This window comes from Topomyia yanbarensis, chromosome 2 (genome assembly GCF_030247195.1).
Source record: "Topomyia yanbarensis strain Yona2022 chromosome 2, ASM3024719v1, whole genome shotgun sequence".
Classification (NCBI taxonomy): Eukaryota; Metazoa; Arthropoda; class Insecta; order Diptera; family Culicidae; genus Topomyia; species Topomyia yanbarensis.
In genome coordinates, this window is record NC_080671.1 from 271031729 (window position 1) to 271052276 (window position 20548).

At 40.2% G+C, this 20548-nt stretch overlaps 1 protein-coding gene across 8 annotated transcripts in view; it reads left to right on the forward strand.

The window, feature by feature from the left end:
• LOC131678513 (innexin shaking-B) overlaps window positions 1-20548 on the forward strand; it is a 1756176-nt gene that overhangs the window by 1039486 nt on the left and 696142 nt on the right. The gene's annotated exons all lie outside the window — the stretch shown is intronic.

The following is a 20548-nucleotide window of genomic DNA, read 5'->3' on the forward strand; positions in this document are numbered from 1 at the left end:
ATTGAAGCGGATAATTATTTTGTTAGGAAGTGTTTGTGAAAGTGTTCTTAAAAGAAATTCCATGAAATAGAACGTAGGCAAAATAGAAACATAATAAATATCAATATAAAATTGAAAGATTCCAAATTTTTTTTTACCGTAATGATAGCTACAATAGACTTAAAAAAAGGCTTGGTTAAGCTACAGTGAATTGGTACTAAATATTGTGGACCGATACTATATGCAGCAATAATGGAAAATACGCGGAACTTTAAATTTTCATTAACACTTCGCATTCGGAAAATATTCAAGATAATATGGTATCAATTGGTAGTACATCATTGATCGTTTAATCCAGATATCGAACAAATACTTGCTGGCGAATAAGTCATTAAACGTAGTCGTTGAAAACCAAACAATGTTAGATATCTTCCGCGGGTTGAAAAGTTTAGCCAAAATTAGCCATGTAAACACTGATTCACCTGTATTTCGTCTACACTACTCCATAACCGTGATGATTCTGATGTCGTTCTCTTTGATTGTAACAACGAAGCAGTATGTCGGTAATCCCATCGACTGCGTTCACACGAAAGACATACCAGAAGAAGTACTTAACACATATTGCTGGATACATTCGACATATGCTTTGAAAAGTCTTTTCCTGAAAAAAATCGGCAGTGAAGTACCCTCTCCTGGCGTTGGGAACTCGGAAGCAAAGAGATTGGATAAAAAGATTTATAAATACTATCAATGGGTGTGTTTCTGTTTATTTTTTCAGGTGAGTTCAAAATTGGTATTTCGCTGCGCTCTTGGACATAATCATTTTTATAATACGCGAATTCGCATTACCGCGAACCACACAACAGAGGTTGTCTACATAGGCGTGCGCAGCCTTTTTCATTAGAGGGGCTAACAACTCAAATACTTTCAGGTTCGTCAAGCCTTTATCATTGGCTAGATTTTTGATAGAGGTTTCGATACCAGAACAGTTATTTTACTTTTTTCTTACTTTATTGTCCGTCGGTCTCTGTCCAAACTGAGCGTCTATCACCGACAGCAGAGAGGCGACATCACCGTCTGGATCCTAAATATCGATGCCTCAACACATGGTCCGGGACCAACGGCTTTACTTTCCTTATGAAGGAAGACGTGACCACAGATTTCCACCTCAAAAAATCTCAACGACCTCGGTTAGGATTGAACTCAGACCCACTGGGATGAGAATCTGGCATGTTTACTACTGAACTATCGGCGTCATTGAAAGTCGAATGATAGACAAAGTTGCAGCTGTTGCTATCAAACCCCGCGTAGGCAAATAGGACTGAGCGCGCAAAACGGATCGTCGAACTCAAAGTGAAGGTCCTATTAGTAATTTTGAAAAAAAATATTTTATTTTTTTATTAATACTGGTCTTCGAGTTACTCGTACAGACAATTTCTTAATTAATATTAATTCTATGTTTAAAGGTAGACTTAGTAATGTTAAAATCATATTTGTCAGCTATATCATTAAAATAACGCAACATAGATTGAACGGATTGTTTTGAGAAAATAGAGTACGATACATCGGTAACGGAAAGAAATCAGTTCGTCTGGTGGGTCTAGGCGGTACGTTGAATCGGAGCTGGCTCAGCAACTCCGGGCTATCTATATTGTTTCCCAGAAGATCATACACGAAGAGCCGTTTCAGCATTATCCTCCGACTAGCAAGAGTCGGCAAACGTAGTAGATTGCATCGATGTTCATAGGGCGGTAGACGAATAGGATCAGTCCAAGGTAGTAACCGCAGAGCGTAACGAACAAAGTTACGCTGAATTCGTTCGACGCGGTTGATTTGTACAGCATGATAGGGTGTGGGCACACAAGTACACCGTACTCGAGAATGCTACGTACAAGTGCGCAGAGGAGCGATTTTAGGCAGTAGGTATACATCGTTGAATTGTTGCGTGTTTCTTTTGATGAACCCTAATACGGCATAAGCTTTGGCTGTAGACATTACAATGTGCTGCGCGAAACTTAATTTGCTATCGAGAAGAATGCCTACATACTTAACTGTGTTTACACGGTTGATACGTTTACTTCCATCCCGTTTAGTATACACTAATTTAGCAGCGAATCGATATCGGCTTGGATGGCACAGCAATCGACTGCCGAAGAAATTACACGAAAGAATTTCAGATCATCCGCGAACATGTACTTAGGGAACTGTATAGTGGAGCACAAATCGTTTACGAATAATATAAACAGCAGCGGGCCTAGATGACTTTCCTGGGGAACACCCGACTCGATCACAAACGGAAATGATCTCATTTGATTGATGCGAACGTACGCACAGCGTTCGGTGAGGTACGACAAAATCCACCGTGTCAACCATTCAGGAAGTCCCATTTGTTAGAGCTTGGCCACCATTAGCAAATGAGGCACTCTATCGAACGATTTAGCAAAATCCACAAAAACGGCATCAATTTGCTGACGTTCACCAAGCGCGCTATTTAGTGACGAAACGTATGCCACCAGATTTGTACTTGTCGATCGTTTTTTCACAAATCCATGCTGCCACTCGGAAATGATATGGTGTACCTTCGGGTAAGGTAAGCAACTCAAAATTGAGATGGCACGATAATTCTCAACATCATTCACGCTACCTGCCTTGTGGATCGGTGTAATAGCTGCTGTCTTCCAGACACTCGGGAAAATTCCTTTGAACAATGACCTGTTGAAAATAATACTCGCAGGAACAGCAAGCACTTCAGCACACTTGTTCAAGAAAATAGGGGGCAAACAATCCAGACCAGCTCCTTTGGCACCATCTACTGACTGTAGTTTCAGCTCCACATCGTGCATCGAAAAATTGAGGAGCAACATGTTCAAATCAAACATCGGCAGACTATTCAAATAGGCTTCAGAAAAAGGTGGTCGGTTATTACTTTGCACACTTTGAAAGAAGGATGAGAATAGATTTGCCGATTCAAACGGGGATTTTGTGGTAACATCCTTGTAATTGACACGTTGGGGGACTCCGTGCGACTGCTTGCGATTTTTCACAAACGACCAGAACGAATTAGAAAGGGGGGTCACTGAGTTTGTAGGAGGCGGTGAACTTTTGATTGAAAACACCGAAGCCTCTTCGAGGTTTGATCCGTCAGCATAAAACATCTTAGAACAGTCGACTTCTCGGAATTTATTACAAAAAATGTTTGGAACCACTTGTGGGCGTATGTGGTCCGGAATTCCACTAATCTCGTCTTTCATGGATGTATCGAAGAAAACAGTAGATTCAGAAGTATTTATGAAATGCACACGGTTGGAATTGTAAGAAGAAGGATTAATATTCTGCGCCATATAGTCAAAGTACAGGGACATGAAACGGGTCTGAGAATTGAGCTCAATAAGCCTTTCGAAATTTTCAATCACCACCGGGTTCAAGATATCGCATCGAATGAGCAATCGATATGAGAGTTCCCAAAACCGATTTTTCAACGGGAGAACGCCCGACAGCACTTCGAGACTCATCGTATGGGTCGACTGCATGCACCCTAAGGCGATACGCAAACAACGATACTGAATTCTTTAGAGTTTGATGAAATGTATGTTCGCGGCGGAGCGAAAGCAGAAGCATCCGTATTCCATTACCGACAGTATCGTTGTTTGATACAACCTAATTAGGTCTCCTGGGTGGGCACCCCACCATGTTCCGGTTATTATACGAAGAAAGTTTATCCTTTGCTGGCATTTATGTTTCAGATACCGAATATGGCATCCCCAAGTACCTCTCTAGTCGAACCAGACCCCTAGATATTTTACTGTGAAGACCTGAGCGATAGTTTGACCCATTAATAGATAGAAGCTATAAGAAGAATAGAAGCTGTGCTGGTTCACGCTTCCTAGAAAATACAACTAGCTCAGTTTTCTCCGTGGAAAATTTGATACCCAGCTTAATAGCCCAAGCAGACAAATTGTCCAAGGTATTCTGTAATGGTCCTTGTCGATCGACAGCTTTGGGTCCCGTAACAGACACCACCTCATCGTCTGCAAGTTTCCTTAACGTGCAGGAATTGTCAAGACATTCATCAATGTCGTTGACATAGAAATTGTATAATAGGGGGCTTAGACATGAACCCTGGGGAAGGCTCATGTAGCTAAATCGTGATGTCGATAAGTCACCATGCGAAAAATGCATGTGCTTTTCCGACAACAAGTTTAGTAAAAAGTTGTTTAAAGTCGCTGAAAGACCATGCTGGTGCAGCTTCTCTGAAAGAGTGTTCATCGAAACTGAATCAAAAGCCCTCTTAATATCTAGGAACACTGATGCCATCTGCTCTTTGCTAGCATAGGCCAATTTAATTTCGGTTGAGAGTAACGCAAGACAATCGTTCGTCCCTTTGTCTTTGCGAAAGCCAAATTGTGTATCTGACAGTAAGCCATTTGCTTCGACCCAATTGTCGAGGCGGAATAGGATTATTTTCACGAACAACTTCCGGATACAGGATAATATTGCGATCGGACGATACGATTTGTGGTCGGAGACTGGTTTTCCTTGTTTTTGGATGGCGATGACCTTCACTTGTATGCAATCGAGTGGGACAATGTTAGTCCCAAGAAACTTATTGAATAAGTTCAACAAGCATCTCTTGACAGAGTCTGATAGATTCTTCAACAAGTTGAATTTGATTCTGTCTGGCCCTAGAGCTTTATTGTTACACGACAAGAGAGCAAGTGAGAACTCCACCATAGAAAAAGTTGTTTAATTCACGCTATCGTGAGGGGACGCGGCGCGGTAAATCTTCCGTACCGGGCCGGAATCCGGACAAACCTTCTTGGCGAAATCGAATATCCAACGGTTTGAATATTCTGCACTCTCGTTAGAACTTTTTCGGTTTCGCAAACGCCGTGCCGTGCCCCAAAGAGTGATCATCGATGTTAGTCCGTCAACGAACCGGCTTCAGTAACTACGTTTCTTGGCTTTGATCAAACTCTTCATTTCCGTTTCTAACGTCGCATATTGTCGACAGCTAGCGGGTAACCCATCGTCTCGGAAGGTCTTCTACGCGGCAGCCTTCTCCGCGTACACGTCTGAGCACTCTTTGTCCCACCACGGATTAGGATAGCGTTTTTGTATGTTCGCGCCGAGTACTGGCTTAGTCTGAGCATGATTCGCGCTGTCGAGAATCAAGCCAACCAAAAAGCTGTACTCTTCCTCCGGAGGAAGTTCTTGGGTAGATTCGATGTTGTCAGATATCGCGGCAGCATAGCTCTTCCAATAGATATTTCGTGTGAGGTCATACGAAATATTGATTGATTTCAATTGCCTTGAACCGTTATTGATTGAGACTACGATCGGCAGATGGTCACTGCCGTGGGGATCAGGAATTACCTTCCACGTACAATTAAACCGCAGCGAGGTTGAGCAAAGCGACAAGTCTAAGGCGCGCTGGAGTCCGTGTCATTTCACCCGTGTTTAAAATTGTCAAATTGAAGTTATCGCAAAGATCGTGAATTAAAGAAGACCGGTTATCATCATAGAGACAACCCCATGCTGTACCGTGAGAGTTAAAGTCTCCTAAAACTAGTCGCGTTGCTGGCAGGGATTCTAAGATGTCTTGTATATATATATATATATATATATATATATATAGATATATATATATATATATATATATATATATATATATATATATATATATATATATATATATATATATATATATATATATATATATATATATATATATATATATATATATATATATATATATATATATATATATATATATATATATATATATATATATATATATATATATATATATATATATATATATATATATATATATATATATATATATATATATATATATATATATCTATAAAGGATATGCAAAGGCCTTTGCCTTTGGTTGTTACTTGATAAGTGACAACTTCAATACCTGTTATCGAGGGAAGGATAATTCTGCAGAAGGAATAGCACTTTTTGATCCCCAAGAGCTTTCCTCCATAGGGGGTGTCTCGATCCAGGCGAACAATATTAAAGCCGTGGAAGCTGAGATCTATATCTGAAATTAACCAAGTTTCACATAATGCAAATGCATCGCAACTCAAATCATTTATTAAAATTTTGAAGGAATCGATTTTCGGGATGATACTTCTGCAATTCCACTGTATAACAATGATCAAATCCGTGACCTCGTTTGATGAGTTAGCCATCGAAGGATAAAATCGCTGAGAGGAGGGGCATTTAGCAGTCAGCTGCTTCATAAATGTTCTCACTTTAGGGAGAAAAGCTAACATAAGACTTTTAATAGGATCAGTAATATTGAAAGTTTTTATTATCCAGTCCACTATGTCCGAGAGTTTTATAATTCCAGTGCTGTGATTATTTTCGAACACTTGGGATTTTGATGTTCCTGGAAGTGCTGGGAACTCCTTCTCTGAGCTTAATCCTCCGAGACCAGGAGCTAATTGCTTCGGTTAGGTTGCAACACTTCCAATAGATGTGACTTTCGGAGCCCCGTCTAGGGACACCTTCTGGCCTTTACAAGGAACTTTAGGAGAGGAAATGTTCCTCCTCTTCCTATAACTTCTAGGCACCCTAGTAGATGTTCCCTCTTATGGGTCACCAGCCTCGCCCTCGTTAGGAGGCAAGTGAGCATAGATGTTTGTTGAAGATGGTAGCGTAGCTTTCTTTAGCATTTCTGCGAAAGAATGTTTGGATCATCCCGCAAGGGAACGTTTCCGTTTATCCCCGCGTAGTTTGTACGTGGGACATGCCGAGATATCATGCAGACTCTCTGCACAGTAAGGACACTTTTCGGTTTTCTTACTGCACGAATCATCTAGATGATTCACCCCGCATTTTCCACAGCGGGCCTTATTGCTACAATGGGTGGCTGTGTGACCCAATTGTTTACACTTTGTGCAATTCATGACCCGCGGTACAAACAGACGCACAGGCAGACGAACCTTGTGCAAGAGGACGAAATTTGGCAAAATGGTACCAGCAAAGGTCACCCGACAAAAGTTTGATTGGGGGTACGTTTTTGAACCATCTCCCGCAACTACTACTGAGTGCAAACGCTTGCACTCAAGTATTTTCACTGGCTGAAGTAAGCGGTCTCTAAGACGGCCAACCCCGTACTTCAGCAGATCCTCGCACGTCAAACTCTCATCGGTGACGACGCCTTCGGATTGTACCTTTACAGCTAGAATATACACGTTATAATCCCGCGTAAAGTACTCATAGCAAGCAATATGGTTTGCCTGCTTTGAGTTGGCTAGCAACACCCTTATCTTGTCCGAACGGACCTTTGGAAATTTCGGTCACAGCCGAGAACCGTTCTGTCAGGTCTTTAGAAATCTGAAGAAGATTCAGTGATTTAGTCTTGGGCGGAAAGAAGACCACAAATGGACCAGTTGAGAGTTCTGGATAGCATTTGGGCCGGGGGGAGCCTTGGAAGTTGAACCCGATTCAACTTCCACTTGACCATCCGGAGAAGGAACCATAGAAAACGTCAACGCACGGGGTCAACGCCCGCGCAGACGGAAGAAAGCAATACATGTGTTACAAAAGACAAAAACCACTTAGCTTTAAACTGGTGTCCAACGACGAACCCATCCAGCTTATACAGCTGGCTATTGTTTAATCCTCACACGCAAACGAAAGACTAAGGACCGAACCGAACTGGCAAAATAACCTTGAATGCGGATTAGCACTATTCTTTATCGCCACACACAGCACTACGGACTAGAAAAAAACAATTTCTGTCTCGATGTAGATCTCGAAAACGAATTGTAGACACCCTTTTCTCCAATATTCTTCATGCGACTTATTCACAAAAGTGTTCCTGTGGTGAGGACAACTTTAAAATCTAATAAATAACGACCAAGATATAACTGGGGAAAGTAAGCTTCCCTTTTTTGACCCCCTTGGTATTCCGAGAGATAATCATTTCGTAATTACCGCAACCGCGCGGTATTTACCGCACCCGCACCGCAAAATCTGCGGTGCGGTGAGACACTTTTTCCCGCAGATGCGGTGCGGGAAAGAGCTTTTACCGCGCGGTTTTACCGCAACCGCACCGCAAAATTATTCTAATCTATATTTTGATTATTCTAATTGATAATGAAAGAAAATCTATTTTGACGCTATTATTTTTACGACGTATTTTGGACTAGTTATTTTATACTTCTAAGTAAAACTTCACAAACTAACCATTTCAAATACATAAAATGCAAGATCCAAATAGAGACAAAATTATTAGATCATTTAAAAACAATACATGTTTACTCTTAAATCCAATTTAAAAGTGAATCACTTCTCTCGATTTCAATTAGTAATCATGAAATTATGAATCGGTTTCGACATCAATTTGGTAAACACGTGATCATCCTAGTGAGAAATGTTGGTGTTTACCAAATTTTCCTCCATAGGGTGAAATATAGCATAGTGCTTTCGCATAGGCCTGCTAAGCCAAGTCTCGGCTTCACTGTGTCTCATCGGCATAAACAGAACTTCTGCTCGGACGGGACATCACGTTTGATCAGTCGTTCGATTGAAACACAAAGTGTGTTTTAGTTTTAATGGATTTGCGTCAAGCCGGCGCTAATCTATTCCGACAAAAATTTAGTGTCGGTTTCTGATGAGGCGAAGCCAAAACGCAACTGTGTAAGAAATAAGGATTTGTGCCCTCAAGTGCAAAGACTGGTTTTACCAACAAATTTTCACTTAAGTGAGAAATTTTGGTTTTTGCCAAATTTTCCTCCTTAGGGTGAAATATAGCATAATGCTACATAACTTTTTTTCGCGTACTTCCATTCAAATTTACTATAATTTTCTACCAAATTAGGTCCTAATATTTTTCAGTCAAGACTATTTTGTAGCTTTTTTGAAGCTTTTGTTTCCAAATACCACATAGTTTGACTCCCGCTCACTTCAATTGAAGTTTTTGCCATTGGCTCTTTGGCAAAATATTAGAGGAAAATATATTAAATGCTAGAACTTTCGAACTAGCATTTAGAAAATTACACTTCATTCATTTTGAAAGGGAGCAATCTTAGTTTGTAAATAATAATACATCTGTTTCTTGAAGAATGCGGAAGTTAGAGTTTTGGGATATTTTGTCCGTAAAACCCCCTATTTTTAAAAATCAATTCTGCTGTATGCTATTAATCATACATTTTTTGCAGTTTTTCTAATGTTCAATAATTCTGTGCCGGTTGAGACCGGACCCCTGATTAGATGTAATGTATAGGCAATTTTTTTTCGTCAAATATGGCGTCGTTCTTATTAATAAAATACAATATGTTTTTATTTCACTGTATTGGAATACAGGTATACCTCGATAGTACGTACCCTCGTTAGTACGTACCCTCGATAGTACGTACCCTCGTTAGTACGTACATTTTGCCTCGATAGTACGTACACCTACCAACAATTTTTTTTTGCTTGATTTTGTAATTTTCAACAAAATTCTGCATACTTTAGAGAGGTTATGTCAAGGGTTCTGTGCTACTCAGAGTAGTTCTGCAAACTCCAGCAAAGCATTCCAAAGTTTAAGTAAACCATAAATGCATCATGAAATTCTACCTAGTATGAAAAGAACAAGCTTTAGGGACGTCCTACAAGTATCTTGAAAGTCTTATAAATTTTTGGAAGCTTACTAACTTACTAGGAAATCCTTAGAACTACAGACAATTTGTACGATATTCCTATCATTCATAGTTTTTTTGTCAAATATCAGAGAATCTCAATGAGCTTTAAGGATGACAATTCGCCGGTTGTATAAAATTTAGGAAAATACTTCAAACTACAGAGAATTTTCATGCACTCAAACATTTTACATAAACAGCAGAGTGTGCACGATATTCACTCATCTTTTACCAAACTCAGGGTAATTCTGCGAACTTCAAAAAATTTTACGATCTTGATCGAAATCTTTAGAATTGCTGGAAAGTTTACGAAATTTCAAGAGTATTTAAAGGATTTATGGAAAAAAATTCAAACATCAAGGGGTGCTTTGCAATATTACTTCAAACAAATAAATTATAACGAACCTCAAGTAAATTTCTAAAACTCATAGTTAACTTCACAAAATTATGAAAGTTTGAGCAAAAGCTTTTGCATACTTTATGTACGATGTCTCACAAGTATCAGAAAAGTATTGCTAACTTCGAAGTAACTGGTAAAATTCAAAGAATAACATATAACACGATTTTTGCTAATTGATTTTCAAATATTATGCACATAAAATGTGAGTGCTGTATTCATTACATTCTAGGAGATACTAAGTTTTGAATGGCTTGGGTAAGATTCGGATCAAGTACGCCCAGCGAATTTGATGGAGACTAATATGACTTACAGATCTGGACAAACACAGCTACACGAGCCTTTTTCCCTCTATACTTCTTTTGTGAAACTTGTGCGAGCAATTAAAGGAAGTATTCAACATATTGGCATGGTTCAAGGATTACGGTATGACAGGGAACTATGCTTTATATATCTTTAAGCTCATATGTTGTCATAAAATATATTTAAAATTTCATCGCCATTGCAAATATATTTAAATATCCGTTTTGCGACCAAAAATAGAAAAACAATATGTTGTTAATGGCATCGCGCTCGCGGAAATGCTACCAAATTCAAAGAATTTATCAATAACTATCGAATATCCTACGATATTCAGAGGCATCTTATTCCTTTCGGTTTTTTATTACAAATAATAAGTCCGAGGAAATGCTTTTACATGCCATTTTCAACCATTCTGGTTTTAGCAAACCGTTCTTCTAAAACCAAGTACACAGGGATTGAACAGTTTATCACTAATGTGGGGATTAATTCAGTGATAAATCTTATTTTTGTAAGTTTTCATGCAATATTAAACATAAAAAGTAATATTTTGAAATTTATTTTTGTGATTCGATAGTACGTACGTTTCGATAGTACGTACACTAAACGAATCGAAGGTGTACGTACTATCGAGGTATACCTGTATATGCGCTACTATATAGAAGTACTGGTATTTCGACTTTAAATTTTTTTAGAGAAATTCCGTTAAGAATGAAAGGTGGTTTACTACGTAAATGCGAAAATCATCCATTTCATTTTCATATGTCAAAAACATTGAAAATATGAAAATTTAAAGAAAAAAATATGCAACTTCATTTCTTATTACATTTTTATTCCACATTTTTCAATTAACTGAAGGGTTGCTAAAATAAAAAATTTTCCTAATACTGCAGTAGAACGTTTTTGAATGTATAATGTTTGCCTTAAAATGTATGGAATTTTTTAATAGAAAATGCAAAAGTTGATTTTTCATAAACATTACATTCAGAGGAGTCTCTTAAAGTTAAATTTCGTGTGAATAAGAATAACATTTTATTATATATGGTTAAACAAATGTACAATTTTTCAACACCATTTTTAGAAATATAGAAATTTTACTGCAATTACCGCATTACCGCGCGGTGCGGTGCGGTAAATAAAGTGCGGTTGCGGTAAGCGGTGCGGTTTTATTATTTTTTTGCGGTTGCGGTGCGGACAATCCATTTACCGCCCACATCCGCACCGCGACGAACCCTAACGGGATTAAAAATACATTCAAGAGCATTGTTTTGCCGTTTAATGAAACTGTAATTTCCAATCAACGTGTAAAATTACAATAAATATCGCTGGAAAAACACGAAAAGTTGTGTGTATTTGTGCTGGAACTTAATTTTACATTTATATTCATGCTCCAAATATGTGCATGAAAATAAATCTAAAATGACAAATAAAAATCTGTTAATATCTTTCCCAATTACTGAAAAATAATATGAAATGCCGCATAATTACATTGGACAATGTATATCACATCATTTGAAACACTAGAGATATTGACACATGTCTTCCCAAAATATTTACTTTTGTATTGCGTGGAATATATTTATTAAATATTCAAACGTTTCTGAAATATTATTTGCCCAACTGCAAGGTTGGTCACCCGTCCTGATTAGTACATATTATGCTTTGTTATAGAAGATTTATTAGGGTGCAATAAGTTTACTGCAAAACTATAATCGAAAATTGTCTGGTAATTAGGTCTTCATAACAATTAATAAACTAGTATTAGATAGAATCGTTATAACTTGGCACACTGTTTTAAAACACTGAAATAATCTGTCCTTAGATTTTAAGGACGATTATTAGTGATGATAATTATCAGTGCTACATATTGTCTCATATACACTCAATATCTATTTCAGACCAATATCCAATTTTTATGCTGATCAACTGTTTCACATTATTCTGTGTCATGATGCTCATAAACAAGACAACGAAGATAAAGAAAAAATAATGTAATGTCCAGTACGTGCCTACATAACTAAGAACGAGTTTTGTTTTTTTTATCATAAAGGCAAACTAGTAACGAACTTGAATTTGTAGACTGACAATCAATCACTTTGATGTTTAGAGCTGGCAAATTTTCTTCTTTCAGCATAGCTACCAAAATATTTTATTTCCACAGCTGCATGTTACACGAAAGCTAATTGAAGCGGATAATTATTTTGGTAGGAAGTGTTATAAGTGCTTGTGAAAGTGTTCTTAATAGAAATTCTATGAAATAGAACGTAGGCAAAATAGAAACATAAAAAATATCAATATAAAATTGAAAGATTCCAAAATTTGATTTACCGTAATGATAGCTACAATAGACTAATAAAGCATGGTTAATGTACAGTGAATTGGTACTAAATATTGTGGACCGATACTATATGCAGCAATAATGAAAAATACGCGGAGCCTTAAATTTTCATTAACACTTCGCATTCGGAAAATATTCCAGATAATATGGTATCAATTGGTAGTACATCATTGATCGTTTAATCCAGATATCGGACAAATACTTGCTGGCGAATAAGTCACTAAACGTAGTCGTTGAAAACCAAACAATGTTGGATATCTTCCGCGGGTTGAAAAGTTTAGCCAAAATTAGCCATGTAAACACTGATTCACCTGTATTTCGTCTACACTACTCCATAACCGTGATGATTCTGATGTCGTTCTCCCTGATTGTAACAACGAAGCAGTATGTCGGTAATCCCATCGACTGCGTTCACACGAAAGACATACCAGAAGAAGTACTTAACACGTATTGCTGGATACATTCGACATATGCTTTGAAAAGTCTTTTCCTAAAAAAAATCGGCAGTGAAGTACCCTATCCTGGCGTTGGGAACTCGGAAGGAAAGAGATTGGATAAAAAGATTTATAAATACTATCAATGGGTGTGTTTCTGTTTATTTTTTCAGGTGAGTTCAAAATTGATATTTCGCTGCGCTCTTGGACATAATCATTTTTATAATACGCGAATTCGCATTACCGCGAACCACACAACAGAGGTTGTCTACATAGGCTTCCGCAGCCTTTTTCATTAGGGGGGCTAACAACTCAAATACTTTCAGGTTCGTCAAGCCTTTATCATCGGCTAGATTTTTGGTAGAGGTTTCGATACCAGAACAGTTATTTTACTTTTTTCTTACTTTATTGTCCGTCGGTCTCTGTCCAAACTGAGCGTCTATCACCGACAGCAGAGAGGCGGCATCACCGTCTGGATCCTAAATATCGATGCCTCAACACATAGTCAGGGACCAACGGCTTTACTTTCCTTATGAAGGAAGACGTGACCACAGATTTCCACCTCAAAAAATCTCAACGACCTCGGTTAGGATTGAACTCAGACCCACTGGGGTGAGAATCTGGCATGTTTACTACTGAACTATTGGCGTCATTGAAAGTCGAATGATAGACAAAGTTGCAGCTGTTACTATCAATCCCCGCGTAGGCAAATAGGACTGAGCGTGCAAACCGAATCGTCGAACTCAAAGTGAAGGTCCTATTAGTAATTTTGAAAAAAAAAATTTATTTTTTATTAATACTGATCTTCGAGTTACTCCTACAGACAATTTCTTAATTAATATTAATTCTATGTTTAAAGGTAGACTTAGTAATGTTAAAATCATATTTGTCAGCTACATCATTAAAATTACGACAACATACATTGAACGGATTGTTTTGAGAAAGTAGAGTACGATACATCGGTAACCGAAAGAAATCAGTTCGTCTGGTGGGTCTAGGCGGTACGTTGAATCGGAGTTTGCACAGCAACTCCGGGCTATCTATATTGTTTCCCAGAAGATCAAACACGAAGAGCCGTTTCAGCATTATCCTCCGACTAGCAAGAGTCGGCAAACGTAGTAGATTGCATCGATATTCATAGGGCGGTAGACGAATAGGATCAGTCCAAGGTAGTAACAGAGGATCAGTCCAAGGTAGTAACACAGTGCAGAGTGTAACGAACAAAGTTACGCTGAATTCGTTCGACGCGATTGATTTGTACAGCATGATAGGGTGCCCACACAAGTACACCGTACTCGAGAATGCTACGTACAAGTGCGCAGAGGAGCGATTTTAGGCAGTAGGTATACTGCCGCTAGAAGCATAACTGTCCCATGTGCTATGGGAATCCCTATACACATGGGACAATTATGCTTCTAGCGGCAGTATACATCGTTGAATTGTTGCGTGTTTCTTTTGATGAACCCTAATACGGCATAAGCTTTGGCTGTTGACATTACAATGTGCTGCGCGAAACTCAATTTGCTATTGAGAAGAATGCCTAGATCCTCAACTGTGTTTACACGGTTGATAATGCTTGTCGACATTCTATAATCAAACGTTGTTAAGTGCCTGTTACGACAGAACGAGATCACATTACACTTTTATACGTTTACTTCCATCCCGTTTAGTGTACACCAATTTAGCAGCGAATCGATATCGGCTTGGATGGCACAGCAATCGACTGCCGAAGAAATTACACGAAAGAATTTCAGATCATCCGCGAACATGTACTTAGGGAGCTGTATAGCGGAGCACAAATCGTTTACGAATAATAAAAACAGCAGCGGGCCTAGATGACTTCCCTGGGGAACACCCGACTCGATCACAAACGGAAATGATCTCATTTGATCGATGCGAACGTACGCACAGCGTTCGGTGAGGTACGACAAAATCCACCGTGTCAACCATTCAGGAAGTCCCATTTGTTAGAGCTTGGCCACCATTAGCAAATGAAGCACTCTATCGAACGATTTAGCAAAATCCACAAAAACGGCATCAATTTGCTGACGTTCACCAAGCGCGCTATTTAGTGACGAAACGTATGCCATAAGATTTGTACTTGTCGATCGTTTTTTCACAAATCCATGCTGCCACTCGGAAATGATATGGTGCTCATTCGGGTACAGCAAATCGTGCACGATACTTTCAAAAAAATTCGGTAAGCAACTCAAAATTGAGATGGCACGATAATTCTCAACATCATTCACAGTACCTGCCTTGTGGATCGGTGTAATAGCTGCTGTCTTCCAGACACTCGGGAAAATTCCTTCGAACAATGACCTGTTGAAAATAATACTCGCAGGAACAGCAAGCACTTCAGCACACTTGTTCAAGAAAATAGGGGGCAAACATTCCGGACCAGCTCCTTTGGCACCATCTACGGACTGGAGTTCAGCTTCAGCTCCACATCGTGTATCGAAAAATTGAGGAGCAACATGTTCAAATCAAACATCGGCAGGCTATTCAAATAGGCTTCAGAAAAAGGTGGTCGGTTATTACTTTGCACACTTTGAAAGAAGGATGAGAATAGATTTGCCGATTCAAACGGGGACTCGGCGGTAACATCCTTGTAATTGCCCCTTTGGTGGATTCCGTGCGACTGCTTGCGATTTTTAACAAACGACCAGAACGAATTAGAAAGGGGGGTCACTGAGTTTGTAGGAGGCGGTGAACTTTTGATTGAAAATACCGAAGCCAGTGGACTCTTAGAGGTTTGATCCGTCAGCATAAAACATCTTAGAACAGTCGACGTCTCGGAATTTATTATAAAAAATGTTTGGAACCACTTGTGGGCGTATGTGATCCGGAATTCCACTAATCTCGTCTTTCATGGATGTATCGAAGAAAACAGTAGATTCAAAATCCTTGAGGTAGGCAACGGGTGACCGTTGTCCATAAGCCGCTGTTCAAAACAAGTGGGAAGCATCGAGAAACAAAAGTAAGATAACAATCCGATACCACCAGCCATGACCCCCACCAGTGGGGGCGGTCCACCGGGGCCATCCAAAAGACTCATACCACTGTTTATGGATCCACGAAATGAGTTTGGCGAGCTGACCATACTACAAATGGAAAGCAAAGAGAACATAAAACTACCAAATGCATTTGTTGTTGGCAAAAGCATAGAATCCGCAGTAGGATCTATAGAAGGCGGGTCAAGTGAGGCAAAAGGAACCCGTTATAGCCTCAGGATTAGAAAACCGGAACAGGTTAAAAAACTTCTCGCTATGACACCGCTAGCGGATGGGACCGAAGTAGTTATTAAGCCCCACCCAACTCTCAATATGTGCCGTTGTGTAATCTCTTCCTTTGACTTGCTAGAAGTGGACGATGAGGAAATTAAGGAAAATCTAAGAAACCAAGGAGTAATAGAGATTAGACGCATTAAAAACGAGTGAACGAGCAACAAGTGACCACATCGACTATTATATTGACATTTGAAAACTTATCCAGAGTACGTAAAAATCGGTGTTACTCGCGTAGCAACTCGCCCCTACTATCCTACCCCGATGTTATGCTACAGCTGTTTCCGGTATGGGCACCCCAGAACACGATGTTCTGGTCCAGCACGCTGTAGTAAATGCTCGGGAATCCACACCGAAGACCAATGCACTAACCAGTCCTACTGTATCAATTGCAAAGAAGACCACCGACCAATCGATCGTCAATGCCCCAAATTCCAAACAGAAATGGAAATAATTCGGATCAAGATTGAACATAGCCTGTCATTCCCAGAGGCCAGAAAGCGAATGGAAGAGTCCAGTAGAAGCTACGCTCAGGTCACCTCGCAAAAGAAAACTCCGATACTCGGCACCAAAATTGAAACAATCAACGCTACTTCTAGCAGGAAGACAACGGATGATCGTATTACCGAGCTGCTAGAAGAGATGAACAAAAAAAAACCAGGAAATTGCCAAACTCGAACAACTAGTCAACAAAATGAAAACCTACATCAAGGAAAATTTAGCAGGTTCTTCAAGCAAGAGACCAACAAACCAAATAGCTACAACACCAAAAACACCTATTACCCCGGTAAAACCAACTAATCAGACCATCCCCACGACGAACTCGAAACGCCCTCGCACCGACATTGAGTCGAAAACCGTAGAGACAGAATCCCTTAGCGGGCAAACGAGCCTCCCATCAAACACTAAACACAAGCCGAACAACCAAACACCAAAGGCAACCTATGTCGAAATAGAAAGAATGGACACAATGTGTGAGACCTCCAATATTCCAATAGATATCCGATGATGAAACCTCAAACACAAAGCGAACACAACTCGATTCAACCCTTAATGGATTCAACTTCAACGAATAATCCTAGTAAGGCAACTACACCCACCCCCAGTACCACCTACATCGTCAACCTAAACACAAACGTTAACAATAACATGTACAACCTTAGCCAGCGGCTTGGGGTTGGGGAAAGTGTAGTACCCACCCCACTTCCTCCAGAGGAAGCGCAGTTGGGTGTAGGATCTGTCCGGGACGTCTTACCTCAACCCGTTGACAGTGATCTCCCCAATGCGGCCGTTAACTACAATGAATCCGGAAGAAACAGTGCAACGATTAACAAAGGAAGCCCAACACAACGCAGCAACCCAACCACGATTTCAATTTACGATTGGGCAAATCCAGCTACAAGTGCACACGATTGTACCTACAAGGAACCTGCCAGGAGTAATAATTACCCTTTTGTCATCGGACCCTCGCAAATTCACACAGCAACAACATCGTGCACCAGCAACCCAAAAAGCCACATTCCTGTGCCAGCCCTGACCGAAAAAGTACCGGATTCATCCGAAGAGCTTTCGGCGGCTGCTGGCACAGGGAAGCCTGGCTACTTACAGGCAAGTACCAGTCAGTACATCCCATAAGAACCGTACCTACTCGTTTCCCTACCACCATTAGGAACCAAGAGTCAAACAAGCAATGTCCCGCCCACAACCAGATGTCTTGTTGGAAGCGAAGCCTACAGAGAATGCCCAGCACTTCCCTCCATATCGTGGAATGTAATCAAGTCCTGTTCAGCTTGCAGAGCGGTGAGTATCAACACAAACCATCAATCCCTAGGTGCCCCAAACCACGAACCACTACCCTCGGAACCGATAGACACTACATCCGCTCAGCGTGAAAACGATCCAGGACTCAACGAAAACCAAGCTACAAAGGCCATAGAAATCTTGATGAACTCCCCGAAATTATCAGACCTAGAACCCGAAATCGTTGACCATCTACCGCCCGAGACCTTTGGTATCCAATGGAATATTAGTGGACTCCGATCTCATCGTAATGAACTACAAATTTTACTCGCAAAATATAGGCCGATCGTGGCAAGCCTTCAGGAAACGAACGCTGAAGAGAACTCACTTAGTGAAAACTACATCGGGCTACCATCTTTTGCTCGGGCCGTGCTCCACTCACGGAAGACAAGATGCAGGGATGGCAGTTAAGGACGGAATCCCATTCGAGAAACTAGATTTGCAAACCAGTATCTAAGCAGTTGCAGTTAGAATTCATGCACCAGTAAAGATGACAGTTGTATCCATCTATCTACCGTCTAGAGAGAAAAATTCTACCAAAAAACTTAATAACCTGATACAAGAACTGCCAAAATCGGTCCTTCTGATGGGTGACATGAATGCTCACCACCCAGCATGGGGTAGCAAACCGACTACATCGAATAACGAAGCACGCCGAAGGGGTAACAAGATCCTAGAAACTGTGATTAACCATGTCATGATAATGTTGAACAATGGATCCCGCACAAGAATCGACCCTGTCACCGGAAGCACACAGGCACTCGACGTTTCAATCTTTTCAACATCGATTGCCAATAGATTTATCTGGAAAATTGTACCGGATTGCGCCGATAGCGATCATTTTCCCATCCTAATTGACTTCCCAGGATACTAGGATGAACCTAGACGACGAAGGCGATAGATTTACGATCGAGCAAACTGGCAACTATTCGACGATACAATTAGTAGCATTATTCGCCCAGACCGAACTTCTACGGTGGAGCAGTTCACACATGAAATTATAGAGGCTGCTGAAGCAAGCATACCCAGAACCGGCGGTAATCCTGGTCTAAAAACAGTCGCATGGTGGTCTGCTGAAGTAGAACAAGCAGTAAAATCCCGAAGAAAATGGTTACGGGCACTTCGCCGAATCGTAGATGGCGACCCCAGGAAAGAGAGCATTCTGCAACGCTTCCAAGAAGCTCGCTCTGCATGTCGCAAGGTTATCCGAGAAGCTTAATAGAAAAGCTGGGAAGAATTAGTTCAAAGTATCAACCCTAGTACACCCACCACGCAAGTGTGGAGTCGCATCAACCAACTGCAAGGAGGCAAACGAAGTAACACGATTACCTTGAATCTATCGAATGGTATGACCAGCAACGGACCGGAAATAGCCGAGGCATTTGCAAACGAGTACAGAAGTAAATCAGCTGACACTAACTACACCGAAAAGTTTTGCAAAAAATGTGGTATCCAAGAACAAGTTTACCCAAAATACACGACCGAACCTATTTAAGCACTTTAACGCAGATTTCACAATGGACGAACTAACATGGGCCCTATCTCGCCGAGGCGGATCGTCTACCGGAAACGACAACATTGGGTACCCGCTACTGCAGCGTCTACCTTTTACGGCAAAAACAGTTTTGCTGGACCTGTACAATAAAATATGGGAAAGTGACAGCTTTCCGGCTCAGTGGACAGAGGGTATAGTAATTCCGATACCCAAACCAAACAGCGATCGTAGTAAACCAGACGGCTACCGTCCAATAACTCTGCTCAGTTGTCTTGGAAAATATTCGAGCGTATGGTAAACCGCCGATTAATAACCGAACTACAGGCCACAGGACGACTGGACCATCGACAGCACGCATTCATAGCCGGTAGAGGCGACGATTCCCATTTAGCATACTTGGAATCTCTGAACAAAAACGACAATGAGCATGTGGAAATTGTTTCACTAGACATACCCGAGCAAACGTTCATGGTCCAAGGCCCCATGTACGACCATAAAAGGACCATAGTGTGGTCCACATAAAACATTGAACCCCATGATGCACCGTGAATACACCATAATAAGGTCCCTTCAGATTAAACATTATTTGCTCCAATAATCTCACTGATAAAAATGTCAAACCATATTGCCACAAAAACTAAATGACCCCCCTAATCTTACGAAAACAATATTATCCCCTTGTGTAGATATATAAGATAGCTATAAAATCGCATTAGTTTCATTTAAAAAAAAATCAATATGTAATCCCCTAGTTTTAAGCAATTTAAAATGTAAAACAAAACAAAATTGGCACCTTTAAGCTAACGCAACGTGCCTTATCAAATAAACGATTTGAATAAAAAAAAAGGTCCCTTCAGAAAATCATACATGTGCT